Here is a 21391-nt window from a genome sequence, read left to right as displayed (position 1 = left end):
TGAAAATCCAAAAATCTATATCAATCGAACGAATAAATAAGGTGTAAGAAAATATACCTATATTTAATTATGAAAGCGGTTTAAATAAACCAAATGATAAATATTTATGCGAAATTTTATGCGAGCTGAAAGTAGAACTGGAAAATGTAACGAAAAAGAGAGAAATAGATAAACAAATGGAAAGAGAAATAAATGGTTTATTGCGTGTGTTGAAAAGAGAAAGGTCGATGAAAAAAAAAGATGCGCTCTCTTTACCTCTCAAGCCGTGTAATTATAAATTTATACGTTGCTTGCGAGATCAGATCTATTCGCATATCGAACACGATGAGTTGCGGCTTGATTGGCGGGAGAACTTTACGATTGGCGGCGCCAAGTGGTCACGTTTGACGGCTATCGAAGGGACCGCGAATCGAGGAGAGGGCAGACGACTCGAGATAGAGAGAAGCGGACGAAAAAAATCCCGCGCGCATTCTCCTTTTATTTTCGAGATAATAATACTACTCCTCTCTCTCTCTCTCTCTCTCTCTCCACCAACCCTTTAAATATAAACTCAAAATCTCCTTATTCTCTCCACTGCCGCCGCCTCTTCTCTTTCGATTCTCGTTGTTTTGCGGTTTACGACGGTTCGCGTTACAACTGATTATTAGTTCCCTTTCCCATCTCTCCCCTTCCTTATCCGCTCTTCCGTATCACCCGAATCGTCGTCATCATCTCTCTTTTTCTCTGTTTCTTTCTCTCTCTCTCTCTCTCTCTCTCTCTCTCTCTCTCTCTCTCTCTCTCTCTCTCTCTCTCTCTCTCTCTCTCTCTCTCTCTTTCTTTCTCTCTCTTTCTCTCTTTCTCTTTCTCTCCTTTCTCTTCGTCTGTTCACACATCCCCTCCCTCCGTCTATCCTTTCGCTCTCTCTTTCACCATTATTATACACGGCCATATACGGCCATTATGCCCAGGCCCCGATATACAACACAATCCGCTGTAATGTTGGCCATAAAATTAAATTAGGGTTATAACACGATTTTTCACAAAGGTTCCGTGAACCGCACGTTTCAAACCATTCTCCCACCCTCGGAACGTCTTCCAGAGTCTTCTTCTATCTCCCGCTCCCTCTTTCCACATTTCTTTCCAGAACCGCCATGCGGACTACCTGCCTCGATGATACCTGCTCGATTTGATCGTTTCATCACGTCTCTCGAGTGGCCGGCATCGACGCGCGGTATAGCACGACAATTTGCACGATGTTATGCCCATGTTAAAGTCGATTACTCGGTAGATTTTCGCGGGCATAAAAGTCGCGTCAGGTACAACTCGAACTCGGATGACTCGAGTCAAGTCGTCGCTTCCGTTCTTTGCCTTCTCGACGTGATGTCCATCGATACGCGTCTTCGTATAGATTAAACGTAATATAGTATAGATTTCAAATATGGAGAAAATATAGAGAATATAGAGATAGCTGTAAATAATAAATATATATACATGTAACATCTTAAAATCCTTATCAATTTTTAAAGCAATTTTTGTTGAAATATTGTTTAAATTGTTGAAATTGTTGAAATTGTTTAAACTGACGATTTTGTAAACATTAAATCAATTTTCTTGCAATTACTAGAATATTCTCAGTATAAGTAAGCAGTACAATGTGTAAGACTGTCTTTAATTCAATCTAAAACCATGGCAATTTATTGCTAACCGTTATATCTTGTTGCCGCGTCTGGCTTCGATTTTTCCCAAATTGGCTCCACGTTTGTTGTTAATCGAGAACGAGTATTATTGGCAGTCTGTCTAGATGGCAGTCAGCAATGATCGTTTGCGAAATAATTCATGCAACCTTTCACGATAATAGGACGGTCTCGTTTGCTGATGTGTATGTGGCTTTAGCTATACTAACTATAAATATATATTCTTTATAGATACACACAATTTTGAGAGAAAAGTGCCAAAAAGACGGACACAATCGATAATCGAAAGAAATACACATGTTCATTTTACTGTAGCATTGCATATATATTATATATACAACATTATATTATAACATATTTATACCTAATTATTTATTTATACTCTGTAGTAATTATTTATACTCTACGCTTTAAAAGTTAAAAAGATAATGTTGTTAAAATATATTACATTGTGTATATTAATATTTATTACTTTAGGTATAGACATTCACTGCTGTTACTATTAAACTGTTAAATATTTTGTATCAAGTATATTATATTGATATTTTTAATTTTATGAAAATAATTTTATTCTTTGCTGCTCTTTTAATTGCAATGTCATATACATATTATAGATGATTAAATGTGCTTGTATCTAGTTGAAATTTCTTACAAACGGAAAGAAATGGTTATACCATCATGCAAATTAAACAGAATTGTCTGCGCGACTTCTTGCTAATCATTGATGTATAAAATGCAACAGTAGTTAATCACAGGTCAATTGTGATGGACATTTGCAATGATACATCGATATATCTAGACTCTGGTATTAAGGTCATTCACCAAATATATCCCGTTTTGAGCATCAAGAAAATAAGGTGAAAATATATATGTCGCGACGTCTGCCGCTCACTGAAAAAGTTCCATTTTTGGAAAATAGAAGCTTCTCCAACGAGAAAAAAATATCTTGTATCAAATATTCTTTTTATTTTGTTATAAAGAGCAAGTACTCGATCGTTCTATTTTCATTTTTATAATCTCGATCTCCATTTTTTTAAATAATTTAGTTGTAAGGAGTAATTAGATATTTAATTTATTACAAAGAATTATCATATAATTACATCCGGAATGTAAAAAGAAACGATTATCTGGCGTAACTTTTTCTATTTTCAGATATACAAATTTTAATAATAAATTATAAATAATAATAAAAATATAATTTGAATTTTAAAAGAATTTGTTATATTTACAAATTATAATGAAATGCTTAGAAAAGTTTATGCATACAATTTTAATAAATTTCGCGTTAAACTTGTAATATGTTAACATGCTACTATATTATTCATCGTAATTATTAATCGAGATTTTAATATGTATCTTTTATTTTATTAAATCTGCAAAAGTCACGGAGATATTTAAAATCTCTCATCTCGTACACTATAATTATTTTACACAATAATCAAATTAAATTGACATATTCTCTAAAAGAGAATATATAATATCATTTAAGGGGGGAAAAAAAAAGAATTTATTCGATCACTGGGAAAGATTCGAGTGAGTTCGAGCGACGTCTATGGTCGATGGACATCCGACCATAAATGTTGACGGAGAAAGGCGAATGGAAGAGGCGAGAAATGGAGAAAGAGGAAATTCAAGTTTCGCGAAGGAGAAGAGCTCGCGAGGAGAATTCGAGAGGCCACAAATCACGGGCTGGGGGTGTCGGTCGGTTGGACGGAGGGTTCGCTTCGAAGGTGGAAGAGGGTTGTAGGGGTCTATGGAAGCGGGGGAGAAAGGGGTAAACTCGGGAGTCGCAGCGATAACAGGGATGGTCGAGAGCGAGAAGCACCGCTAGCAGCAACGCTAGCAGCAGGAGGCAGGAGGGGAGGGCGTATGGCAGGCTGCAGACGCGGAGCGCGACATGCTTTATGACGTCTGTTCATCACATCGCCCCAGTCTCATAAATTAGAAATCACCCCTTAGATAGCTCTGGCACCCATCTCTACGATGGCGTCAGTGCCGTATCGCGGGAGGCCGGCATCGCCTCCGACAGGACGCAAGAAGATTGGAGGAGAGAGGGGAAGGATTGACGCGGGGCCGCGGGTAGGGGAGGGACAACGCGGCAATAATTTTCAGCGTATGTCATGATGGGGAGAGAAAAAAAAGTGGATACGAGCCACGGAAGATCGTTCTGGCTAAACCCTCCCCGTTCGGATCACGCTTTGACCTGTACGGCACTCGGTGGTTTTTGTGTCTGAATGCGGATATAGGTTATTAATTACCGAAGGCGAGTGATAGATATTTATTGCTGCACCGTACACTGGCGGTACTTTTAAACAATATTAGATTTAGACATATGTATGCGTTGGCGTGGAACGCAAATTGATCGGTTGTATCTCAAGACTAGGAATGCTATTAATCTCGGTGATACTTTGTTGCTCAACTTTTGAAATATCGCTAGAGAATCTAGAGATCGATTACTACAATTCACTAATAAAATGTATGACACAAGAGCCTTTCCCTCCTTCTCTCTTTCTCACGCGTGCGCGTGTTCTCTTCCTTCCCCCTGCATACATTTCTTTGCAAACAACTTGTAAATACATTGCGTCATCTTAAGAGTAAAATAATCGCCAATACTGCCAATAGTAAGTTTGACGAAATTCGATGTATTTGAAACCAAAAGTATTATAATCAGTATATAATGGATTTTTTATTCAATTACAAACTGTTGTGTGTGCACCGCTAATTTACAGAATCTGAAATTCAACGTACAGGGTAACACAATTCGCGATGATGGATTCAACTTGAAAAGCAACGCGAAAATTCCGGGAGTCAGAGAAGAGGCAAGTGCGCGACGATTATCGAGCGGTCGGTCGGCCGACGTCGATTGAATTGGTGTAATGAGCTGATTGATTGGCGGTGTCTGCGCGATCGTCATCGTTACACGCTTGAGACACGCTTACACGTGCGCTGGCTAAGCGCGCAACGTCGCTTCGCGTCACTGTCAATCGCCAGCCGTGTCCGCCACCCTGCCACCAGCCTTGCTCTCTGACTCTCTGGCAGGAAAAGCGACAAGTGCGCCGAACTGTCAACGTGCCAAATATATTCCACTCTTCACGCCGCCTCTCTCTTTTCACGCTCCTCTTCCGCTCTTTCTCTATTATTTCGCTTCGTCGCATCACGCGTCTCTAAATTCGCAGCCAGAACTCATTGTCGGTTGAATTTGCTGTCGTGTAATATTTTTTTATCGTTGGTTATATATTTTGTATGCCTATAAAGAGAGAGAGCAGACGGCAAACTGGTATTAATTCTGTGCGGTTATTCGTTTCCACATAAGAATGCAGTGCAAATTTGGGCAGATAGAATGCTTGTTATTTCTTAGTCAATTTTATTCTGCGAGATAATCAACATGCGTACCGCAAATAATTAAAGAGATATTAGTTGTTAAAGAAGATATATGTCGTATATTATAAAATTTATTAATTCATTCATATTGTAGTTATAACTGATTTAATGAAAACTCAGTATAATATTCTAGGATTCTAGGATATTAAATCAACAGCAAAAGAGGCATTTTGCGTTGATGCATAGATCATAAACGTAAATCTTCGCCAAAGATGTTTGAAGCTGGAGATCGAAGGATCTTAATTGCTAGTATTAAGCTCGGTGTCATTATAAATTCGCGCGAACGCGAACCGGAAACGAAGGAATGAAGTGAGAAACACAAGCGAGAATCTATACGGAGGCGCATTATACCGTCCAGTAGCTGCGACCGGCTTGGGTTTGTTGTCGAGGAAACTTTAATTGGCTCTCGAATCCGAACGATTAATTAATCTTCGATTGACTCTCGACTACTAATGATTCATTATCAGGGATCTTTGTCTTTACACAGAGGAGGTGCTCGACAGGAAAGAAATCGAAGATAGGAAATCGTGCTTTCTAACGATGTGGTTTCAATATTACAAGAGTAAAAAAGAAAGTTGGAATAATTTTAATTACTTTTGGCGAAGAGCTCGCATCGTCGCATATATTGTCTCGAGAAGCGCGAGCGATTATAAATCCGCGGTAATAACCGCGTTTGTTTAATGCACAGATCGCGCGCGCGACAGGTTTTTATTTGCTTTTACAAATATTTTTCCAATATTTATCCACTTTGAAAGCACTAAAATAAACTTTACTAATATTTTATTTGTCTTCTCTATTCACTATATCGAATAATCAATCGTATTGTTTATCTATATAAACTAAATATAAAATGTGATTATTTCAAGCATCTGTATTTTATGCATATGTATTTATAATTGCATATGTATTGCAATGCATATATGCGTATACATATATATAATAATGTGTTGTGTTCTTACAATATATAGAACAAGTTGATAATTATTCTTGTACATAGTATACAAATTTTAGTGCTTTCAGTCAATTTCAGTTGTTACGTATTCCTTCGATCTACATATACACATACCTTTTTCATCCTTTCCTCAGCGATCGTTCATCGTCGAGAAAAGGAAAAGGACTTTTACTCTCTCTACTATTCAACTCTTTTAACTTATTTCTCATCATCGAGTTATTCACTGTGCAATGCGCCTAAAGTATTACTTAAATATTAGCGTAAGTAGGAATTTGGAAATAGATCGTATCTGAATATAATAGTGGTTCACACTGAATTTAAACGATACCGTGTGTAATAAAAACACGGGAGCATGTATGTGAGAGAAGTTTGAGGTTTAATGAAGAATTATAATATCTCAGCGCATATCAAAGAAAGAGATAGTTTCAAATATGTTTAATATATCTTCATATCAACTATTATACTTTATAAAATCTACATATATACCCGTTATTAAAAAAAAAAAGAAAGAAGCTTAGAAAAAATTCATGAGATCGTTAAATATTGCTTTATTAAATATTGATTGAAAATAAAGACTTTGAGAAACGATTTTAATATATAGACCAGTGTAGTCTAATATACACGTAATTACATAACGAGGAAAATAATGTATTGTACTATATATTGTACATTTTTTTAATTATATATCTTTTATATAAATACTCTTAAGATCTCAAAATTCTATTTTAAAATGCTCTATAATTATTATATAAACTAGTTATCATTATACATTTATGATGGCTTTTCTTATTCTTTATCAAGTCCAAAAATTATATTCATTATAGCTCAACTTTTAATTAAAATATATAATAAATACCTATAATTGTTAATAAAAATTTCATTATAGTAAACACAATATTATATATACGTTATATACGTTATATAAATTTTCATATTCTCGTGACATATATGATCCTATTCAATCTCTCTATCGCGATCTAGTAGACCTAGTAAAAGTGAGATAAAGCTACACAAGAAAGAAATAAACCAAATGCTCTCGATCGATTGCATTCATGCAGCCGCGAATAGACGGCAATTCTTAAAGCGCGCCGCATTTACGAAAGCTCTACAAAGACAACGCAACGAATAAGGAACGTTGACGAAGCGTCAACGACATTTCGGTCTACGAAAAGTAGACGACCGTCCGTTGAAGCCATTGTCCATCCAAGCCACGGCACCGATGACACGGCGATGGTTTCCGGCAGCGTTGTGAGAGAAGAAGAGAGAGAGAGAGAGAGAGAGTGCCCGCTCGATACCGAGGGAATACTCGCGAAAAGTGCGGACTCGAGATACGCGTTCGTAGGAAGGAAAACGAGAAGGGGTAGACGGGAGAGATGGTCGTAGAGAACGTCGGTAGCGGTTCAACCAACATCGAGCCGCAGTACGAGACGCAATACACGCGAGTATATATGTATACGTGAATATATACATCTGTGTATGTATATGTATGTGTATAGTGCGGATTCGACGTGGAGGCGAGACTGTCCATCTCGCGGCACGTCGCGGTAGAATGGAGTCGTGGAGGACGGCCGGGGGGGTTACGGGGTAAAGGCGGGGGGTGCTTGGTCGAAGGTGGACGAGGAGAGAGGGTGGTAAAATGGGGGTGTTTGGGTGGCCGAACCCGGGGGGGTTGGGTCGGGAAGGAGGGGTCCCCGGGGGGTGAAACAGGGGGGTAGCTGTCGCTCGCCCGGGCAGCAGACGTCTTCTGACCCGGCCGGTGGCTCAACTCGACTCAACTAGACTCAGCGCGCGCTGGCAGGAGGCAGCAGCCAAAGTGAGAGAAGGAAGCGGCGAGGGAGAGAAGGCTCGCTCGCGCGCGCGGAGGAGGTGAGAGCGTCGGGGCGGACGAAGAAGGACGGGAGGTCGCGGGGGCGGTAGGTGCATTGCTTTTCGCAGTAGAAGGTGGAGGAAGTTGGGGTCGTAAGGGTGGCAGGCGTATCGATCCGGACGGAGCTTGGCTGACGGCTGACGAGGCCGTCACGCGAGACGAGTCGAGACGAGACGGACGGACGGACGGAGAAGCCCTCCCTCCTTTCCTCGCGTCCCGCGCGACGCCCCTCTTTCGTCCACCGGCTTCTGGAGAAGCGAGCTGGCGGGGTGGGTCGCCCCTTAAGAGGGTGGCGGAGAGAGGCGGGTGAGCGAGAGATACTGCTTACTTCCCCTTCGGGGCCTCCTCACCGCGCCGCGCGCGCGAGAAACAGTATCTAGATTGTACGTACGTATACACGGCCGAGCTGTTCGGCCCCTGCCTCCTGCCGCGCCGCGCCACGCCACGCCACGCCGTGACGTGACGTGACGTCGATGTGCTGCGACACGCGTGCGACTGTCGTGCGTCTACAGAGTGTTGGAAAAGTTGAGTCGAGTTTGCTCGAATTAAATAAAATACGACTAAACATGTTTCAACACTCTCTACCGATCGCGTTTTGTGCTTATTCATTCGACTCAATTTTTGCACTATTTTATTAATTTCTCGGTGCGTATTAATAAAAAATGCATCCGACTCCGAAGATTTACTAAACGATTTGTTTTGCTCTATAGTCAAGAATCAATCAAGTTACAGCGCAAAGTTCTTTTACGTAAAAATTTTTAATATTTTTTTCTTCCGCGCGCGTGTATTTAAGTATGTAAAGTTGTCGATATGTATATCAAACCTCTATTCACTTCTATCATTATGTCTTTCTTCTCGATTTATATAATTAATATATTCATAATTAATATATAAAACTACATATCTTTTATTATAAAATAAAATTATACACGTTTTTATCTATAAGCACATTACATCTTTTAAATCCATTTTATCACAAATACTATTAAAACAAAAAGAACAAAAATGATAAGATTATACTATTGTTTCCTTTAATCCATTCTGAAAATTCTCAAATATATCTTGTACGTAGTAGCTGTGTGCGTGCAATGTGTGGCAGCATATTTTACACGCGCGAGGCATTTCATCCTTCGGACTATCCGTAGGGGTTCACGTTTACGGGTTTTGACTGCGTGTCTTTCTTTTGTTCCTTCGCTGTCTCTTACTCCCGGTGAATGTCGTCCTGGCAGGGATAAGTGGATCTTTTTCTGGCGAAAAAATAAAGGTTTTCGACGATTATTTCTAATGTCGCGCTTTCTCGTCAATCTTTAATCATTTAATGATATTGATATTGGGCTTAAATTGTTACTAGATAAACTCATGAGACATATCTAAATATCGTTGCTTTATGGATTTGGCAGAATTGAAATCGAACGTGTCAGCTTTGTATTCGCGAAACAACTAGATGGAATTATAATAAATTAACAGAAACGTGTGAAATAATTTTCATTTTTTTAAATACAGATTTTTTTTAAGATTGTTTTTTTAAAGAAAGTTTTTCGATTATAATACAAATCTCATTTATAGTTTGCTGCTAAAGAAATATTTTTGCTGTTTTTAAAAGCTCTTACATCAAAGATAAATCGCGCGATGGAAAAGTTCGAAGTCTTATTGATTAACGACATCACGTCCTTAGTCACGTGGGACTCCGAATATAAAATGCAATTATTGTCAAAAATTGCTCAGGATGTAAGATACCTAGGACACGCTTTATCGAACGCGGCGACTTATCGTTAGAAGTGGTTGATGCGTGCGTGCTGATCGTGCGTCTGCCCGTCTGCGTCTGTGAAGTTCATCTCGGAGAAGCCACAGACGTGCGGCGGCTCACTTCCTCCTTCCTCCCACCTCCCACCTCCGTCGTCCTCTCTAACCAACTTCTCCACTCTTCCCTCCAACATACTCCTATTCGTACTCTTCTCCGTTACCCCCGTACCTGATCCCAACATCGCGAGCCACACGTTTCGCGCATTACCTAGCGGGATGTCCGAATGTTTTAACCATAAACTTGACAACATCTTCTATATGACATTTCTCTTTTTTCGCTTACATATCTAATTTCGTATTTTTACATTTAAAATATATTTACAAATATTATTAAGGTTTATGTATGAATTATACATTTATACACGCGCACGCGATGCGCCTTTTAGAGAGTTTACAATTATAATTTTTATTTCTACATTAAAAATTTTTGAAATTTTCTATTTTTGTATCATATTTGCGAATTGTATCATATACATTAGAGATTGACAGATGTAACACATCGTTTAGCTCGTTTAGAGGTCGTTTACTTCAGCAGATAATGTTTTAGTAGGTAAAAAAATATACGGGAGAAAGAGAGACAATTTTTGTGTATTTGGACGTTTTACACACGACTGCCTTTGACGGACTAGACCTTCTCCCATTCGGCGGCAAGAGTTGCTAACGACTAGATGGTACTACATTTCACCCGCATTTTTTGTCTACAGGCTGAATATGTAGTACGATTATAAATTCAATTCTTTAATTTTGTCCAAACTCTGGGAGAATGACAAAAAAAATGAAACGCGAGCATGAAACACGGACTGGTCGCTTTCTAGTTTGTGGCGTATCTTGCGGGAGCGAGTCTCGTTTCGCGCATTTACTGGCGGTTTGTCGTTGTGATTTAGCTATCTGCTGGTAGCGTTGAATTACGGTGCAATGCGCGGCACACGCAGGGTGGCATATAAGCCGCGAGGAAGGGAGCGTGCTCTCGAGCGCGAAGAGAAAGAAGGAGAAAGAACTAACACACAGCGCACTGTCGCCTTCCATCTATGTACTTCTTCCGCGACCGGCTGCGCCGCGGGACTTGTCGCGAAGGCAAAAGGCTCTCGCCGCGTGCAAAGGCCAAACACCGAAAGTCACTTAAGCGTGCGCTTGCTGGCGCGCTCGAACGGTGGTTCGTTTCGAAGTAGCACGGCCTGTCAACTCTTAGCGCGAGAGTACCGGCGCATTCTCGTCCAGTGATCAACGCATTCGTTCGCAGTCTGAAGGAATGCTCGCTGATAACGTTTGCTTTCAACGTATCGAACGGCATGGCTTACGCCAATTTTTTAGTCATCGGTGTATGAGGATAGTGTCAAAAACACTTTCAACTACTTTGAATAACTACTTTGTTATGCTAAAAAAAAAAGTTTTTAATATACATACTAAATAGATTTTGAAATAAGATTTCTGGAAAAAACGGTATCGATATAGAAATAGGGTTGAAATATATCACAAAGTATTTTAAGATTATCCATTTAGCCTCTGATTTATCCGATTTATCATTGTGCAAAATTCGAAATTCTGTATTTTCCTTCGATCTCTGCTGTAAAAGTGAAGTATTCATTTCGGCGTACTTTTTTGACAAGTAACGTACTTCTCGAGACAGAGAAACTCGCCAATCGAATGGCGGAAAGCAACAAATCACTTAAGTATAAAACTATGGGTCGGTTCAGATCGGCATGAGGTCGCATGGATACTCTTTGATGTGCGTTCACCATCACTCGCAAGCGTCGCCAGGCAGTTCCTTTATGGCATCCATCGGACATCTGTCATGAGGTCGTCTTTTTCTACGGCTAATTTATTAGCGCCGTTTAAAAAGAGAGAGAGCGAGAGAAAGAGAGAAGAGAACGGTCGGATGGTGGAGAAGAAAGATCGTACGGCAGTGTAAGAGTCGGGAGACGGATCAGTCGAATACGAAAACGGCGTATTTTACGAGCCTCAAAAATAGGGTGCGCGTGCTTCTCATGCGCACCCATTGCGAGATGACGAAAAGTATCGCGCCGTTAAATGACTCATCTCGAATAGACGAGCGTCCGCGCTCTTCACGTTGACAATCATAACATATTGTAATGTCGGGTTGGTCATGCGAGACGATACTTATATTTTTAGATGACTTTTACAATTATATTTTCTATTTCATATACAGTGTATTTATATAAATATATTTCGTATTCAGTTTCATATAAATAACGATATTTCGGAATAGAATTACCCCCAAAAAGTAAAGACGCATATATATATAGTTTACAAAATGGTTAGTTGAATAAAAATTTGACATCCTGCAATTTTTATCGTTATCAAAAATATCGAATGATATTAAAAATGTGCAATATTAAAATATTTAAAATCATATAATTCTATTTCTTCTGAAACATGAACCAGACTCCCGTCTAGCATTCAAAAACACACTGTATAAATACAATTTAAGACACATTAGTCTGTCGATTACTCCTCACAGATTCTATCAATAAACATGGTAAACGATGTGCGGTTTAAATATATATACATGTACCAGATGACCCGACTCTGTGTAGCGGCGTAATGAAAATTGTTAAGTATCTGTTTCTGCCGCATGAATTCTTGAATGGTCATCATCGATCATATTATCATTTGCATAAGAGCAAATTCAAATGTTAGTCGCGAGATATCGTCGCGACTAAAAGAGTGCAAAATGAAAAACACAAAATTCTTGAGCGAAGTCTCATTTATCTCGAGATATACTGCATTCGATGTATTTGCCCGTCGATGCAGCATTGCGTGTAAATCATAATCACCGGAAATAATGGAAGCCGATTAGAAAGCTGACTCCATGCTTGATGTATGGCTATAACGCGGAAATCTAAGCGTCGAATCGTTTCGCACGCGGATATGTCTTTAATATCTGCCGAAGATAGCTCTTCCATTCGTCATCATTTCTTTCGTGTTCGTTCGCGCAAAAATCTCAAGAACCAGCTTCTGCCAGCGCGCGTACAAAAGTATATGATTGCAGCGGTAACTGAACGTATCTAACGGCACATTAGTCTCTCGCAAAAAAATTATTTTATTCCTCAATCAATTGCTATTTTATTTTTGTTATTACATATCGATTTATTATTGCACATCAAGGTATTATTTACACATATTTATTGTGTACGTAAAATGTTTTTATATAAAAACATACTCGCATTATATTAAAAAGAAATTACAATCATTAATCATTACATATATGTATATGTTCGTGAATATGTATTTTTTCGCAATTTTATAATCAAACAAATACTATACCTAGTCGAAAATTGCATTATAAGAATAGTATGTGCAATATTTTATTAACTTTTATTAGAATTTTGAAATGTGCTGACATTTTGAATTTGTATAAAGTAAAAATTAAGGCTACTTTGAAAAATAATAAATATACATAATTTTAATGTTAATCTTAATCTTAATCAAACTATAGACACAAAATTTTTTATATAAAACATAATATTTTAAAAGAAAAAAATTAAAAGATTATATAATAGGCTTAATTCGTACTTTGGACAAAAATGTTTTATATATATATTAGGACTTATTAAAATATTTAATATTTCAAATATTGTGCGCGTTATTTTTATCGATGCAATTTTTAATTTTTAATTCTTTTATTTACTGGATCACTGCAAGAGTATAATATCAACGAATAAAATAGTAGCCATAATTAAATCACGCGAAATTACTTTACGAAGATTATGCTGGACGTGTCCAACGATTTTTATACAATTAACACCAATATCTAGTTATAAAAAGTATTAGAAAATTAATCGCATCTCTCTGTTGAGCATGAGAAGAAAACATTCTTCAATTTACGCTAAATATAATAAATTCTTTTTAGATCGTGTCACAAAATTCCTACGACCGAAAGATACAGCGCTTTTTCATTGGATTGAAGGATTTATGGCGATTTATGGCGGGTAGAGGTATCCTATGGAGCAAAAATGCACTGGTATTGTTTGAAATGAAAGTTGCGCAATAGGTGTCGCTTGTCATAGATAGATTTTTACCAGAATCGCTAGTAAAATTTCTTCTTATATAGTATAAGGACGAAGACGTATTGATATACATATATTCGAGTCAACGTTTTCACAACTGGGCTCTGTTGTAAAATTTTAACGGCACATTTTGTAGTGTTTCACTTCAGGTAAATAATAATACAATATGGGAAAACTTTTCGTCAAAAATTTTTTCGTAAATGGACCTTCCACATCTGCAATTTCCTAAGGCAGAAATTTTTAGGAACATTAAAGTTTCATACTATGACATGTTTTTTTAGAAACAGTTCTATATAAAAAATTAATATATAAAACCGATATATAAAGAATTAATATAGGGTTTCAGATTAATACTAAGAATATACATATTTTGTTCAATACTGTTAAAATAATCGGCTATTTTAGAGATACTCGCAACTTGCTGGTTTTATTTTTCTGGCATATCTATTAGATACGGTATTAGAAACTGTTAAAATATGATGTCGAATGTGTTCGCGTGAAAGTTTAAAGGGTTCCGATAAAATTAAACTTCGAATTAGATTAGCAACATCCGTTTGAAAGATAAACATATAACATTAATTAATAATGCTTTATTTTTATGTTTATTTTATTCTTCTTTGTTTAAATTTTTATTTAAATTATAGATAGTAAAAAATATCAAGATATTTATAATTTATAATATATACAAAGATTATAAACGTCAGAATATAAAATATAGAAATTTAAGAAATAAATGTTCAAATATAAATTTATTTGCTATGTCTTAAGACCAAAAATAATTATTTTTAATATTAAATAAAATTAAGAGAAACTAAATAAATGTTCAAGTACATTGTAGCTAAAAGATCCAATTAATTTAAGACATGTCAACAACTTTGGTTTCATAATATTTTTAGATTTTATTTATACGAGACTAATGACGAAAAGATGTCAACCAGTATCCAATCAAGGACGCGACAGTTGTAGTATTTATTCGGAAATACCTATTCGCATCATGTGAGTCAGGGGCAGGAGTGCGTCTCATTAAAATTGCAAAGAAAAAGACGTGAACTTTGAGTTTGGACCACCGACAAGATTTCAGACTAGTTTGCCCGCGGCTATTATACAGCAGATCGATACGTCTCGTAGGTCTTTTAAATCCGATGTAATGTTGCTTTTTCAGGAATAGTTGAAAATCGATTCTTTTGTTGAGAGAGAAAGAGAAAGAGAGAATAATAGCGACGACGAGACGCTTTAAATATAATTCAAGTCCATTTCAGTGTAGTGAATAAATAAGGCGCGTCTGTCGGCAAATCAATCATCTCTATTTGATTATCTCCATTTTGCCGCACGCGATAAGTTTTCGTCGCTGTATCGTGCCATATAGCTGCTGTCTTCGACTTTGTAATTTCGCATAAGCCGAAATTGTCCAAGGGCAACGCAAGTGCGTGGACATGCAAGAGTACATTTCATTCTTTATGAATAAAGATGAGGCGAAAAGTCGTGCGAGAGAAGGCAACTTACAATTACTATCTTCTATTCATTTTTTTGTGGAATATCGTGAAATTTTTTCGTAGTTATTTTTTCATAATTAATTTGTAAGATACGATTACGCAATACATCAATATAGACACAACGAAATATTAATAATGCAAATTTCGATTATGGCCCGAAGGATGCATCAAAGCTACACCTGTTGCACTGAATGCGAATGTTAGTAAATGTTGTATATCTCTATCACTAAATAGGATCTGACAAGTAGGTACATAGTTTGGAAAATTGTATTTAAAGAGATCAAAAACGTTAAAAGAAAATACTAAAAATTCAATGTCTTAATGATATTATAGTTTCGAGAAATTTTGCAAGAAAGCCGTAGCTGTAGGTTATACATAACTATAAACCGAATAAATGTAGCTTAATGATAGCTTACATATACTAACCTAAGATTAATATCAAAAGTAATTAATATTATGATGTATACAAATTTGCAGCAATATGAAAAGTAAAACTTGTTATATTGCAACTTTTTATAGATTAAATTTTTTATTAGTCGTTCAGAATATATTTTATTTATAATTTAATTAAGACAGATATTATTTATTGGCAAATTGTTGACAAAAAAATTATCTCCAATCTGATATAAAATAATACAGTAGGCTCATTAAAGAAAAATAAAAGAAAAAAAAATTTTTTTTACCGTTTATTATTAACAAACTGCGCTTTTGCAAATAATATTTGCATAATAAGATGATTTCACGATTTAAAAAATCAACACTCACAAGATTTGTAAACCTATGGACGAGTGGTTAGGTCTTTATAGCTTCTTGGATTTTTCGAAAACGCCTAATATTTTTCGTAACTTTTAATTTCTTAAAAAGAAGGAAAGGAACAGTCGGTTTATTTCTGCGTGCAAACTCAATATACAGATAAAAACGAAACGAAAAGTATGCATTTAAATTTTCAACAATAATAACGATTTATTATATAGCTATATAATAATATATATTTATTTTTATCTTTATCTATAAGTGAAGCATTTGGAAATTTTATTATTTTACTAGTTTGGCTCTTGATGTGTGTATATTACATGAATTTATACAATATAAAACAACGAAAAATCGGACAATGATAGTTCCTTCATGCTATACTGCTAATTAGATTGCAGGTTTAAGCTTATTGAGAGCACAGGAGCACAATGATCATGCGATTGATAGTCGACAGATCGATTCGAGAAATCATGATATTTTATAGATCCTTTCACCGGAATATCATAAATTAAACGGAGAAATTAGCCGGCTTTGCATTTTGTTGTTTCTTAACCTGCACACGTTTACTTTCGCTGATGGTTTCATCGTGTTTCGAATGGTTAGAAACTTTCGCGTTCGTTTCCGGTTCAGATAATATGTTGATTAGTAAGGTTACAGGATTTCAAAAATATGCTGATTATGATATAAATACATGAAAATAAATCTTTGTTATAATTACAATATGTATCTATATTGGAGAATAATTATTAGATAAATAGAAAAGTCCAATTGATTTGAAAGAGATATATTTGTCAAAACCGATGTATCATATAAATAATGAGCATATTATAAATTAAAAATATTATAAATATATTGAAATAGAGAGAGATGAATAATAAATTAATTTAATGAATTAATGCATACTGAGATTAAAATATCATAAATTTTCACTGTGCTTCTCAGTTTTGAGACGCATATATTTTTTTTGTTATTTATAAATGTTTACAATACATGTTTACAATATAGCTATACAATATATCTTTTTTATATCATTAAAATAATTTTAATAATTTTATTCTTCTACGTTTAAAAAATTAAAATTATTATTTCTTTTAAAATATAATATAATAATATGAGAAGAGAGAGTGAGGGGGGGGAGGGAGGGAGAGAGAGAGCGCATGTATAAAATTTATTAGGAAAATTCTCCAAGTGTTTCTAAGAATGTATGAAAAGAAAATAGAAATATAACATATGTTATATTAATTTTTTATCAAAATATATAGAAATTATTTTTGAATATAGGTATTATTTCTTTCTCAATCTTTTAATAAAAAAATTCAAAGTAAAGTCCCCTAAACGAATAATATAGGTTTCTATCGAAAGCAACTTTCATTAATTAATTAGAACATTCATGTTTTGTGAAAAAACCTCGTGGCACACACTACAATGAAAATCCGTAGATTGCCACAAATTTATATGTATACGCTGCCGATATCGCACCGAGGTATGTGCGTCGCGGTGCATCGCGGTGCATCGCGGTGCATCGCGGCGTGTCGCGCGCGCGCACTAGATTTATCGGCGCTTGGCCGAGTTTCGGTAAAGTAAGTTGAGTGAATTGTAAATGTTTCCGGCAGAGAACTTCACCAAGATGGCTTCCCTTCACTACCGGGGGCGAGTTTGTTTACGCCTCATGACTCCCCACGTGGGAAAGGCAGCATGGCGCGCGTCATGGCCTCAAACGTACAAATCGCCTCAGCCTGAATGCGGCCTCTCGACTGTTCTGCCCATCTGTCGAAAGATTCAACGTAATGGCGTGCTCGCCTTCGGTTCATCTTCGATTTTATCCGACAAAGATAAGGATAAATAAATTTTAGCTTTTTCTTTAAAAATTATTAAACGTGTTGATGTAAAAAAAACTCTGTTAAGTCTGCACATGCATTGCACGATTTTTTATTCATTTATGGTTTTCAAATTAAGCATAGACTATAGAGTTTATATGTATATATAAATGAATAAAAAAATTGTGCAATATTCATATGCACAGAGTTAACAGATATGCATATATATACCTATATCTGTTAACTCTGTGCATGACACAATTACACAATTTTTTTATTCATTTATGTACTTAGTAATTGTAAAATACAGTCTTTAAACAACCGCGAAAAATTACAGTAAATATTTTATATATTACTTTTTTAAAGGATGTAAAAGTCAAATAATATTATAGAGTTATTTCACGTCTCAATTTTCTTCAGTTTTAATAATATTGGATTTTAATCAGAATAATCAGTATGTTAAAGAGAGAAAGGGAGAGAGGAAGAAGAATGAAAAAAATGTATATATTATATAAAATAATATAAACATATTTTCGACTATTTATTTCAACAGCAGACAAAATAGCAGCTTCATTTAAAGTAATAAAATTTATAAGTCTATATAAAATTTACAAGTCCTATAAAAAAATTATAATAAAGAAGGCCTATAATATAGAAATTAAATTATATATATATATAATTAAAATAAATAATTTTTGTCGAAAAGTATATGCATTTTTAATAACTCTTTCTCTCTCTTTCTTTCGGTGACTTTCTATTACTGAAAAACTGGTATATTTAATATAAAAAAAATCGAAATGATATGATTATTATATTAATCTCGTCAAACAATATAATAGTTGGAAAATTTAATTTTCTGAAATTATAAATATCTTTTATATATTGCATAAAATTATAAAATCGGCAATATAAAAATAATGTCCAAAAAATCGTTCTTCGATTTGTCGATAATTTCTGGTTTTAAAAATATCCTAAAAAGATGTAGCTTTATTAACTCACATATTAATGCGTCATATTTTACACATATCTGTGTACTAATTTAAAACTATTCAACAATCACTGCTATACACACATGCAACTACATCATTGCTAATAATACAATAACGTCCAATTCGACTTTTAATTTACTGCTGGAGTCAACATATTTTTATAGAAAAATTTAGGAAACCTAATATTGACGAGAGAGAGAGAGAGAGAGAGAGAGAGAGAGAGAGAGAGAGAGAGAGAGATAAATTATTTCAGAAAAATAAAGTATGTCAAATTATTCTAAACTTTTAACATTGGACGCGTATTGACAAGATGCAAGTTTGTTTCGCTTCATCGAAAAAAACATTCTTTCTGTTTGTTTAATCCTCGTATTAAAAGTTTTCTGCGCGATAATATCCACAGTGTACGACAGTGCTGTAACTTAAGAACTCCGACGAAGAACGCGTAAATGCTAAACTGATAGTAAAAGACATTCTACAACTTTACTAAAGCTCCTTTACGATCGCCTAGACATTTTCTACATTTTAATTAATTCATAAATACGCGCTGCAGAAATGCAATAAATCGTTACTCCGGAGTTTCATCCCGGTTCCCAGTAACGATTTTGTCAAATAATAGTTGAATCAAATTTGCCGTTTCGTTGATTGATCAAATTTTTGTTTCAACTATTATTCTTTTATAGCATAGATAGATCACGTCAGAAGAAAATAAATGGATAATCCTGCGTATATAAATTTTCGCACGATTACTTCCGAAATCAGACCGCATTCCACGTGGCATTCCACGTGGCTCCGCGAGTTTGTTGACGAATCAGCGACGGTGGAACGCCGAGCTCTCGATCGAAGACACAACATTAACTTGTTCCGTTTATCTTTGTATAAAAACGTGAAACGCGTAAGTCCAGATAATTTAAATGATTAGCGAGTTTTTCTTTTTGCAAAAAATATTGTTTTTTGACCAACTCGAGAAGAATAATTCAGAAAACTTTACTGCTTGGTTGATTGTTTCTCGTCAATCGATAAATTTCCTCCTCGTTTCACCGTCGCCATAAAATTTGCTTTGGTTTTGTCGACTTACATTTCATGCGTTGCGGTGCGTGCTGTTTCCTTCGGGGCATCTGCGTCCTTCGGGAATGTGCGATTATCCGTGTGGCCTCCAGTTCTCTTCGCCTTGGCTGCGATCAGTTGGTCCCCAAAAAGTCAAACGATCGAAAACACCGAGAGAGTATCCTTGAACTATCTTCCCCCAGGACAACTACCTGGGATAGTCTACCTCCTTTTCCGTTACAAAACTTGCGGTTATCCAATCGGCACGTGTCCTGACAATCACTACCTCATTGTGTTCGCCAACAACCCGCTCGTCATCAATGATGCAATTGTTGCGATCGTCGTCATTCTATTCGAAGCTCGCGGCACCTATGCATTTATGAAACTGACGACAAAATGAAATAATAACACATTTGTCAAATTTCTGAGAGTACGATTGACGGTGAGAACGTAAAATTGTACAGAATCTCTCTCATTTATCCCAACACATCCGTATTATTCGTATCGCCATTGTAAAACAATCGAAACTGACGATTCGCGTCGAACGTATTGGCGGGTGAATATTAATACTTTCGTATTATTGTCTACATCCTCTTTGCCGGTATTATTATATTGAATTCGAATAGATAATTTTCGATCTCGGTGATACTGGACCGACCTATACCGAAACCATATGAACCGTAGACCATCCGTATCGTGCACCAACCCCTGGTTCACCACTTTTCCCTGCAAGTAATCATTAGTCTCACTCTCGTCACTTTCCCGATCGGTCGTCGTTCACACCGATACGCGAAGCTCGTCTTCGATAACCGCTATCGGGATCGCGCCAAGAACTATCTCATAGGATGGATCGGCGAATCCCGATAATAAAAATCGCGCGATAAACCTCTCCACGACGTATATAATTCGCGACACGCGCACGATGCCTCGCGAACATATGTAAATATCAAAAGATCTTGAATGAAAAACAAAGAAAGAAAAACATAGAAAGAGATGACCACATAGATAACAATAAAACAAACGAAAGAGAATTGATAGAAACAAACGAAACGTAATAATAAAAAACAGACGGATGAAAGAGAACGGAAGAAAGAAACGTGTTGGAAAGAAAGATAAAGAGAGAAAGAGAGATAAAGATAGAGAGTGAGAGAGAGAGGAGAGAGAGAGAAGGAGAGGGGAGAGATAGAAAGATTGGGAGATAGACGGAAAAGAAACGGAGAGGAGATGGAGATAATGGCTACCGTCGTTCGTGGATCGCGAAATCGAGCGGGCGGCGGTCCAGCGCTGACTGACTACGGACTGGCGTCGCGGCGGCAGGTTGTGTGGTGGGGGGGACCCCAGGAGTAGTACTAGTCCTCTTTCCCTTCTCTCTCCGTCACCTCTTCCACCGACCGTTCTCGTTTCCTCGCTCGTCCGTTCTTCTTTGCTGGTCTCACTTGCGCTTGCTCGATCTCCTTCCCGCCACCCTCGTTTTCTTTCTCTCCTCCGCGGCCACGATCGTACCTACAGCGCGTGGCCCGCGAACGACGAGGCTGCGAGGCCATGAGGAAGTGGGGAAGGGAAAGGAAGGGATCGCGAAGTGTACCGAGTG

At 36.6% G+C, this 21391-nt stretch overlaps 1 long non-coding RNA gene across 3 annotated transcripts; it reads right to left on the bottom strand.

Moving 5' to 3' along the window:
- Window positions 1-8807: 8807 nt before the first annotated feature.
- On the bottom strand, window positions 8808-21293 carry LOC145948096 (uncharacterized). 3 transcript variants are annotated; one of them, XR_014427271.1, is made up of 3 exons: window positions 21042-21293; window positions 19832-20526; window positions 9611-9884 (listed from the first exon to the last, which is right to left on the bottom strand). It is a non-coding gene; the product is annotated as an uncharacterized LOC145948096 (long non-coding RNA). The 3 variants fall into 3 exon arrangements; XR_014427272.1 differs by lacking the exon at window positions 9611-9884 and adding an exon at window positions 8808-9120 and having other exon boundaries at window positions 19832-21293; XR_014427273.1 differs by lacking the exon at window positions 9611-9884 and adding an exon at window positions 17286-17717 and having other exon boundaries at window positions 19832-21293.
- Window positions 21294-21391: the final 98 nt, after the last annotated feature.

This window comes from Prenolepis imparis, unplaced genomic scaffold (assembly GCF_030444845.1).
Source record: "Prenolepis imparis isolate NDT839.2.m4 unplaced genomic scaffold, iyPreImpa1.0 SCAF_239, whole genome shotgun sequence".
Lineage (NCBI taxonomy): Eukaryota > Metazoa > Arthropoda > Insecta > Hymenoptera > Formicidae > Prenolepis > Prenolepis imparis.
Note: the sequence above shows the minus strand (reverse complement) of the source record. Positions and strands in the feature narration are given on the sequence as shown.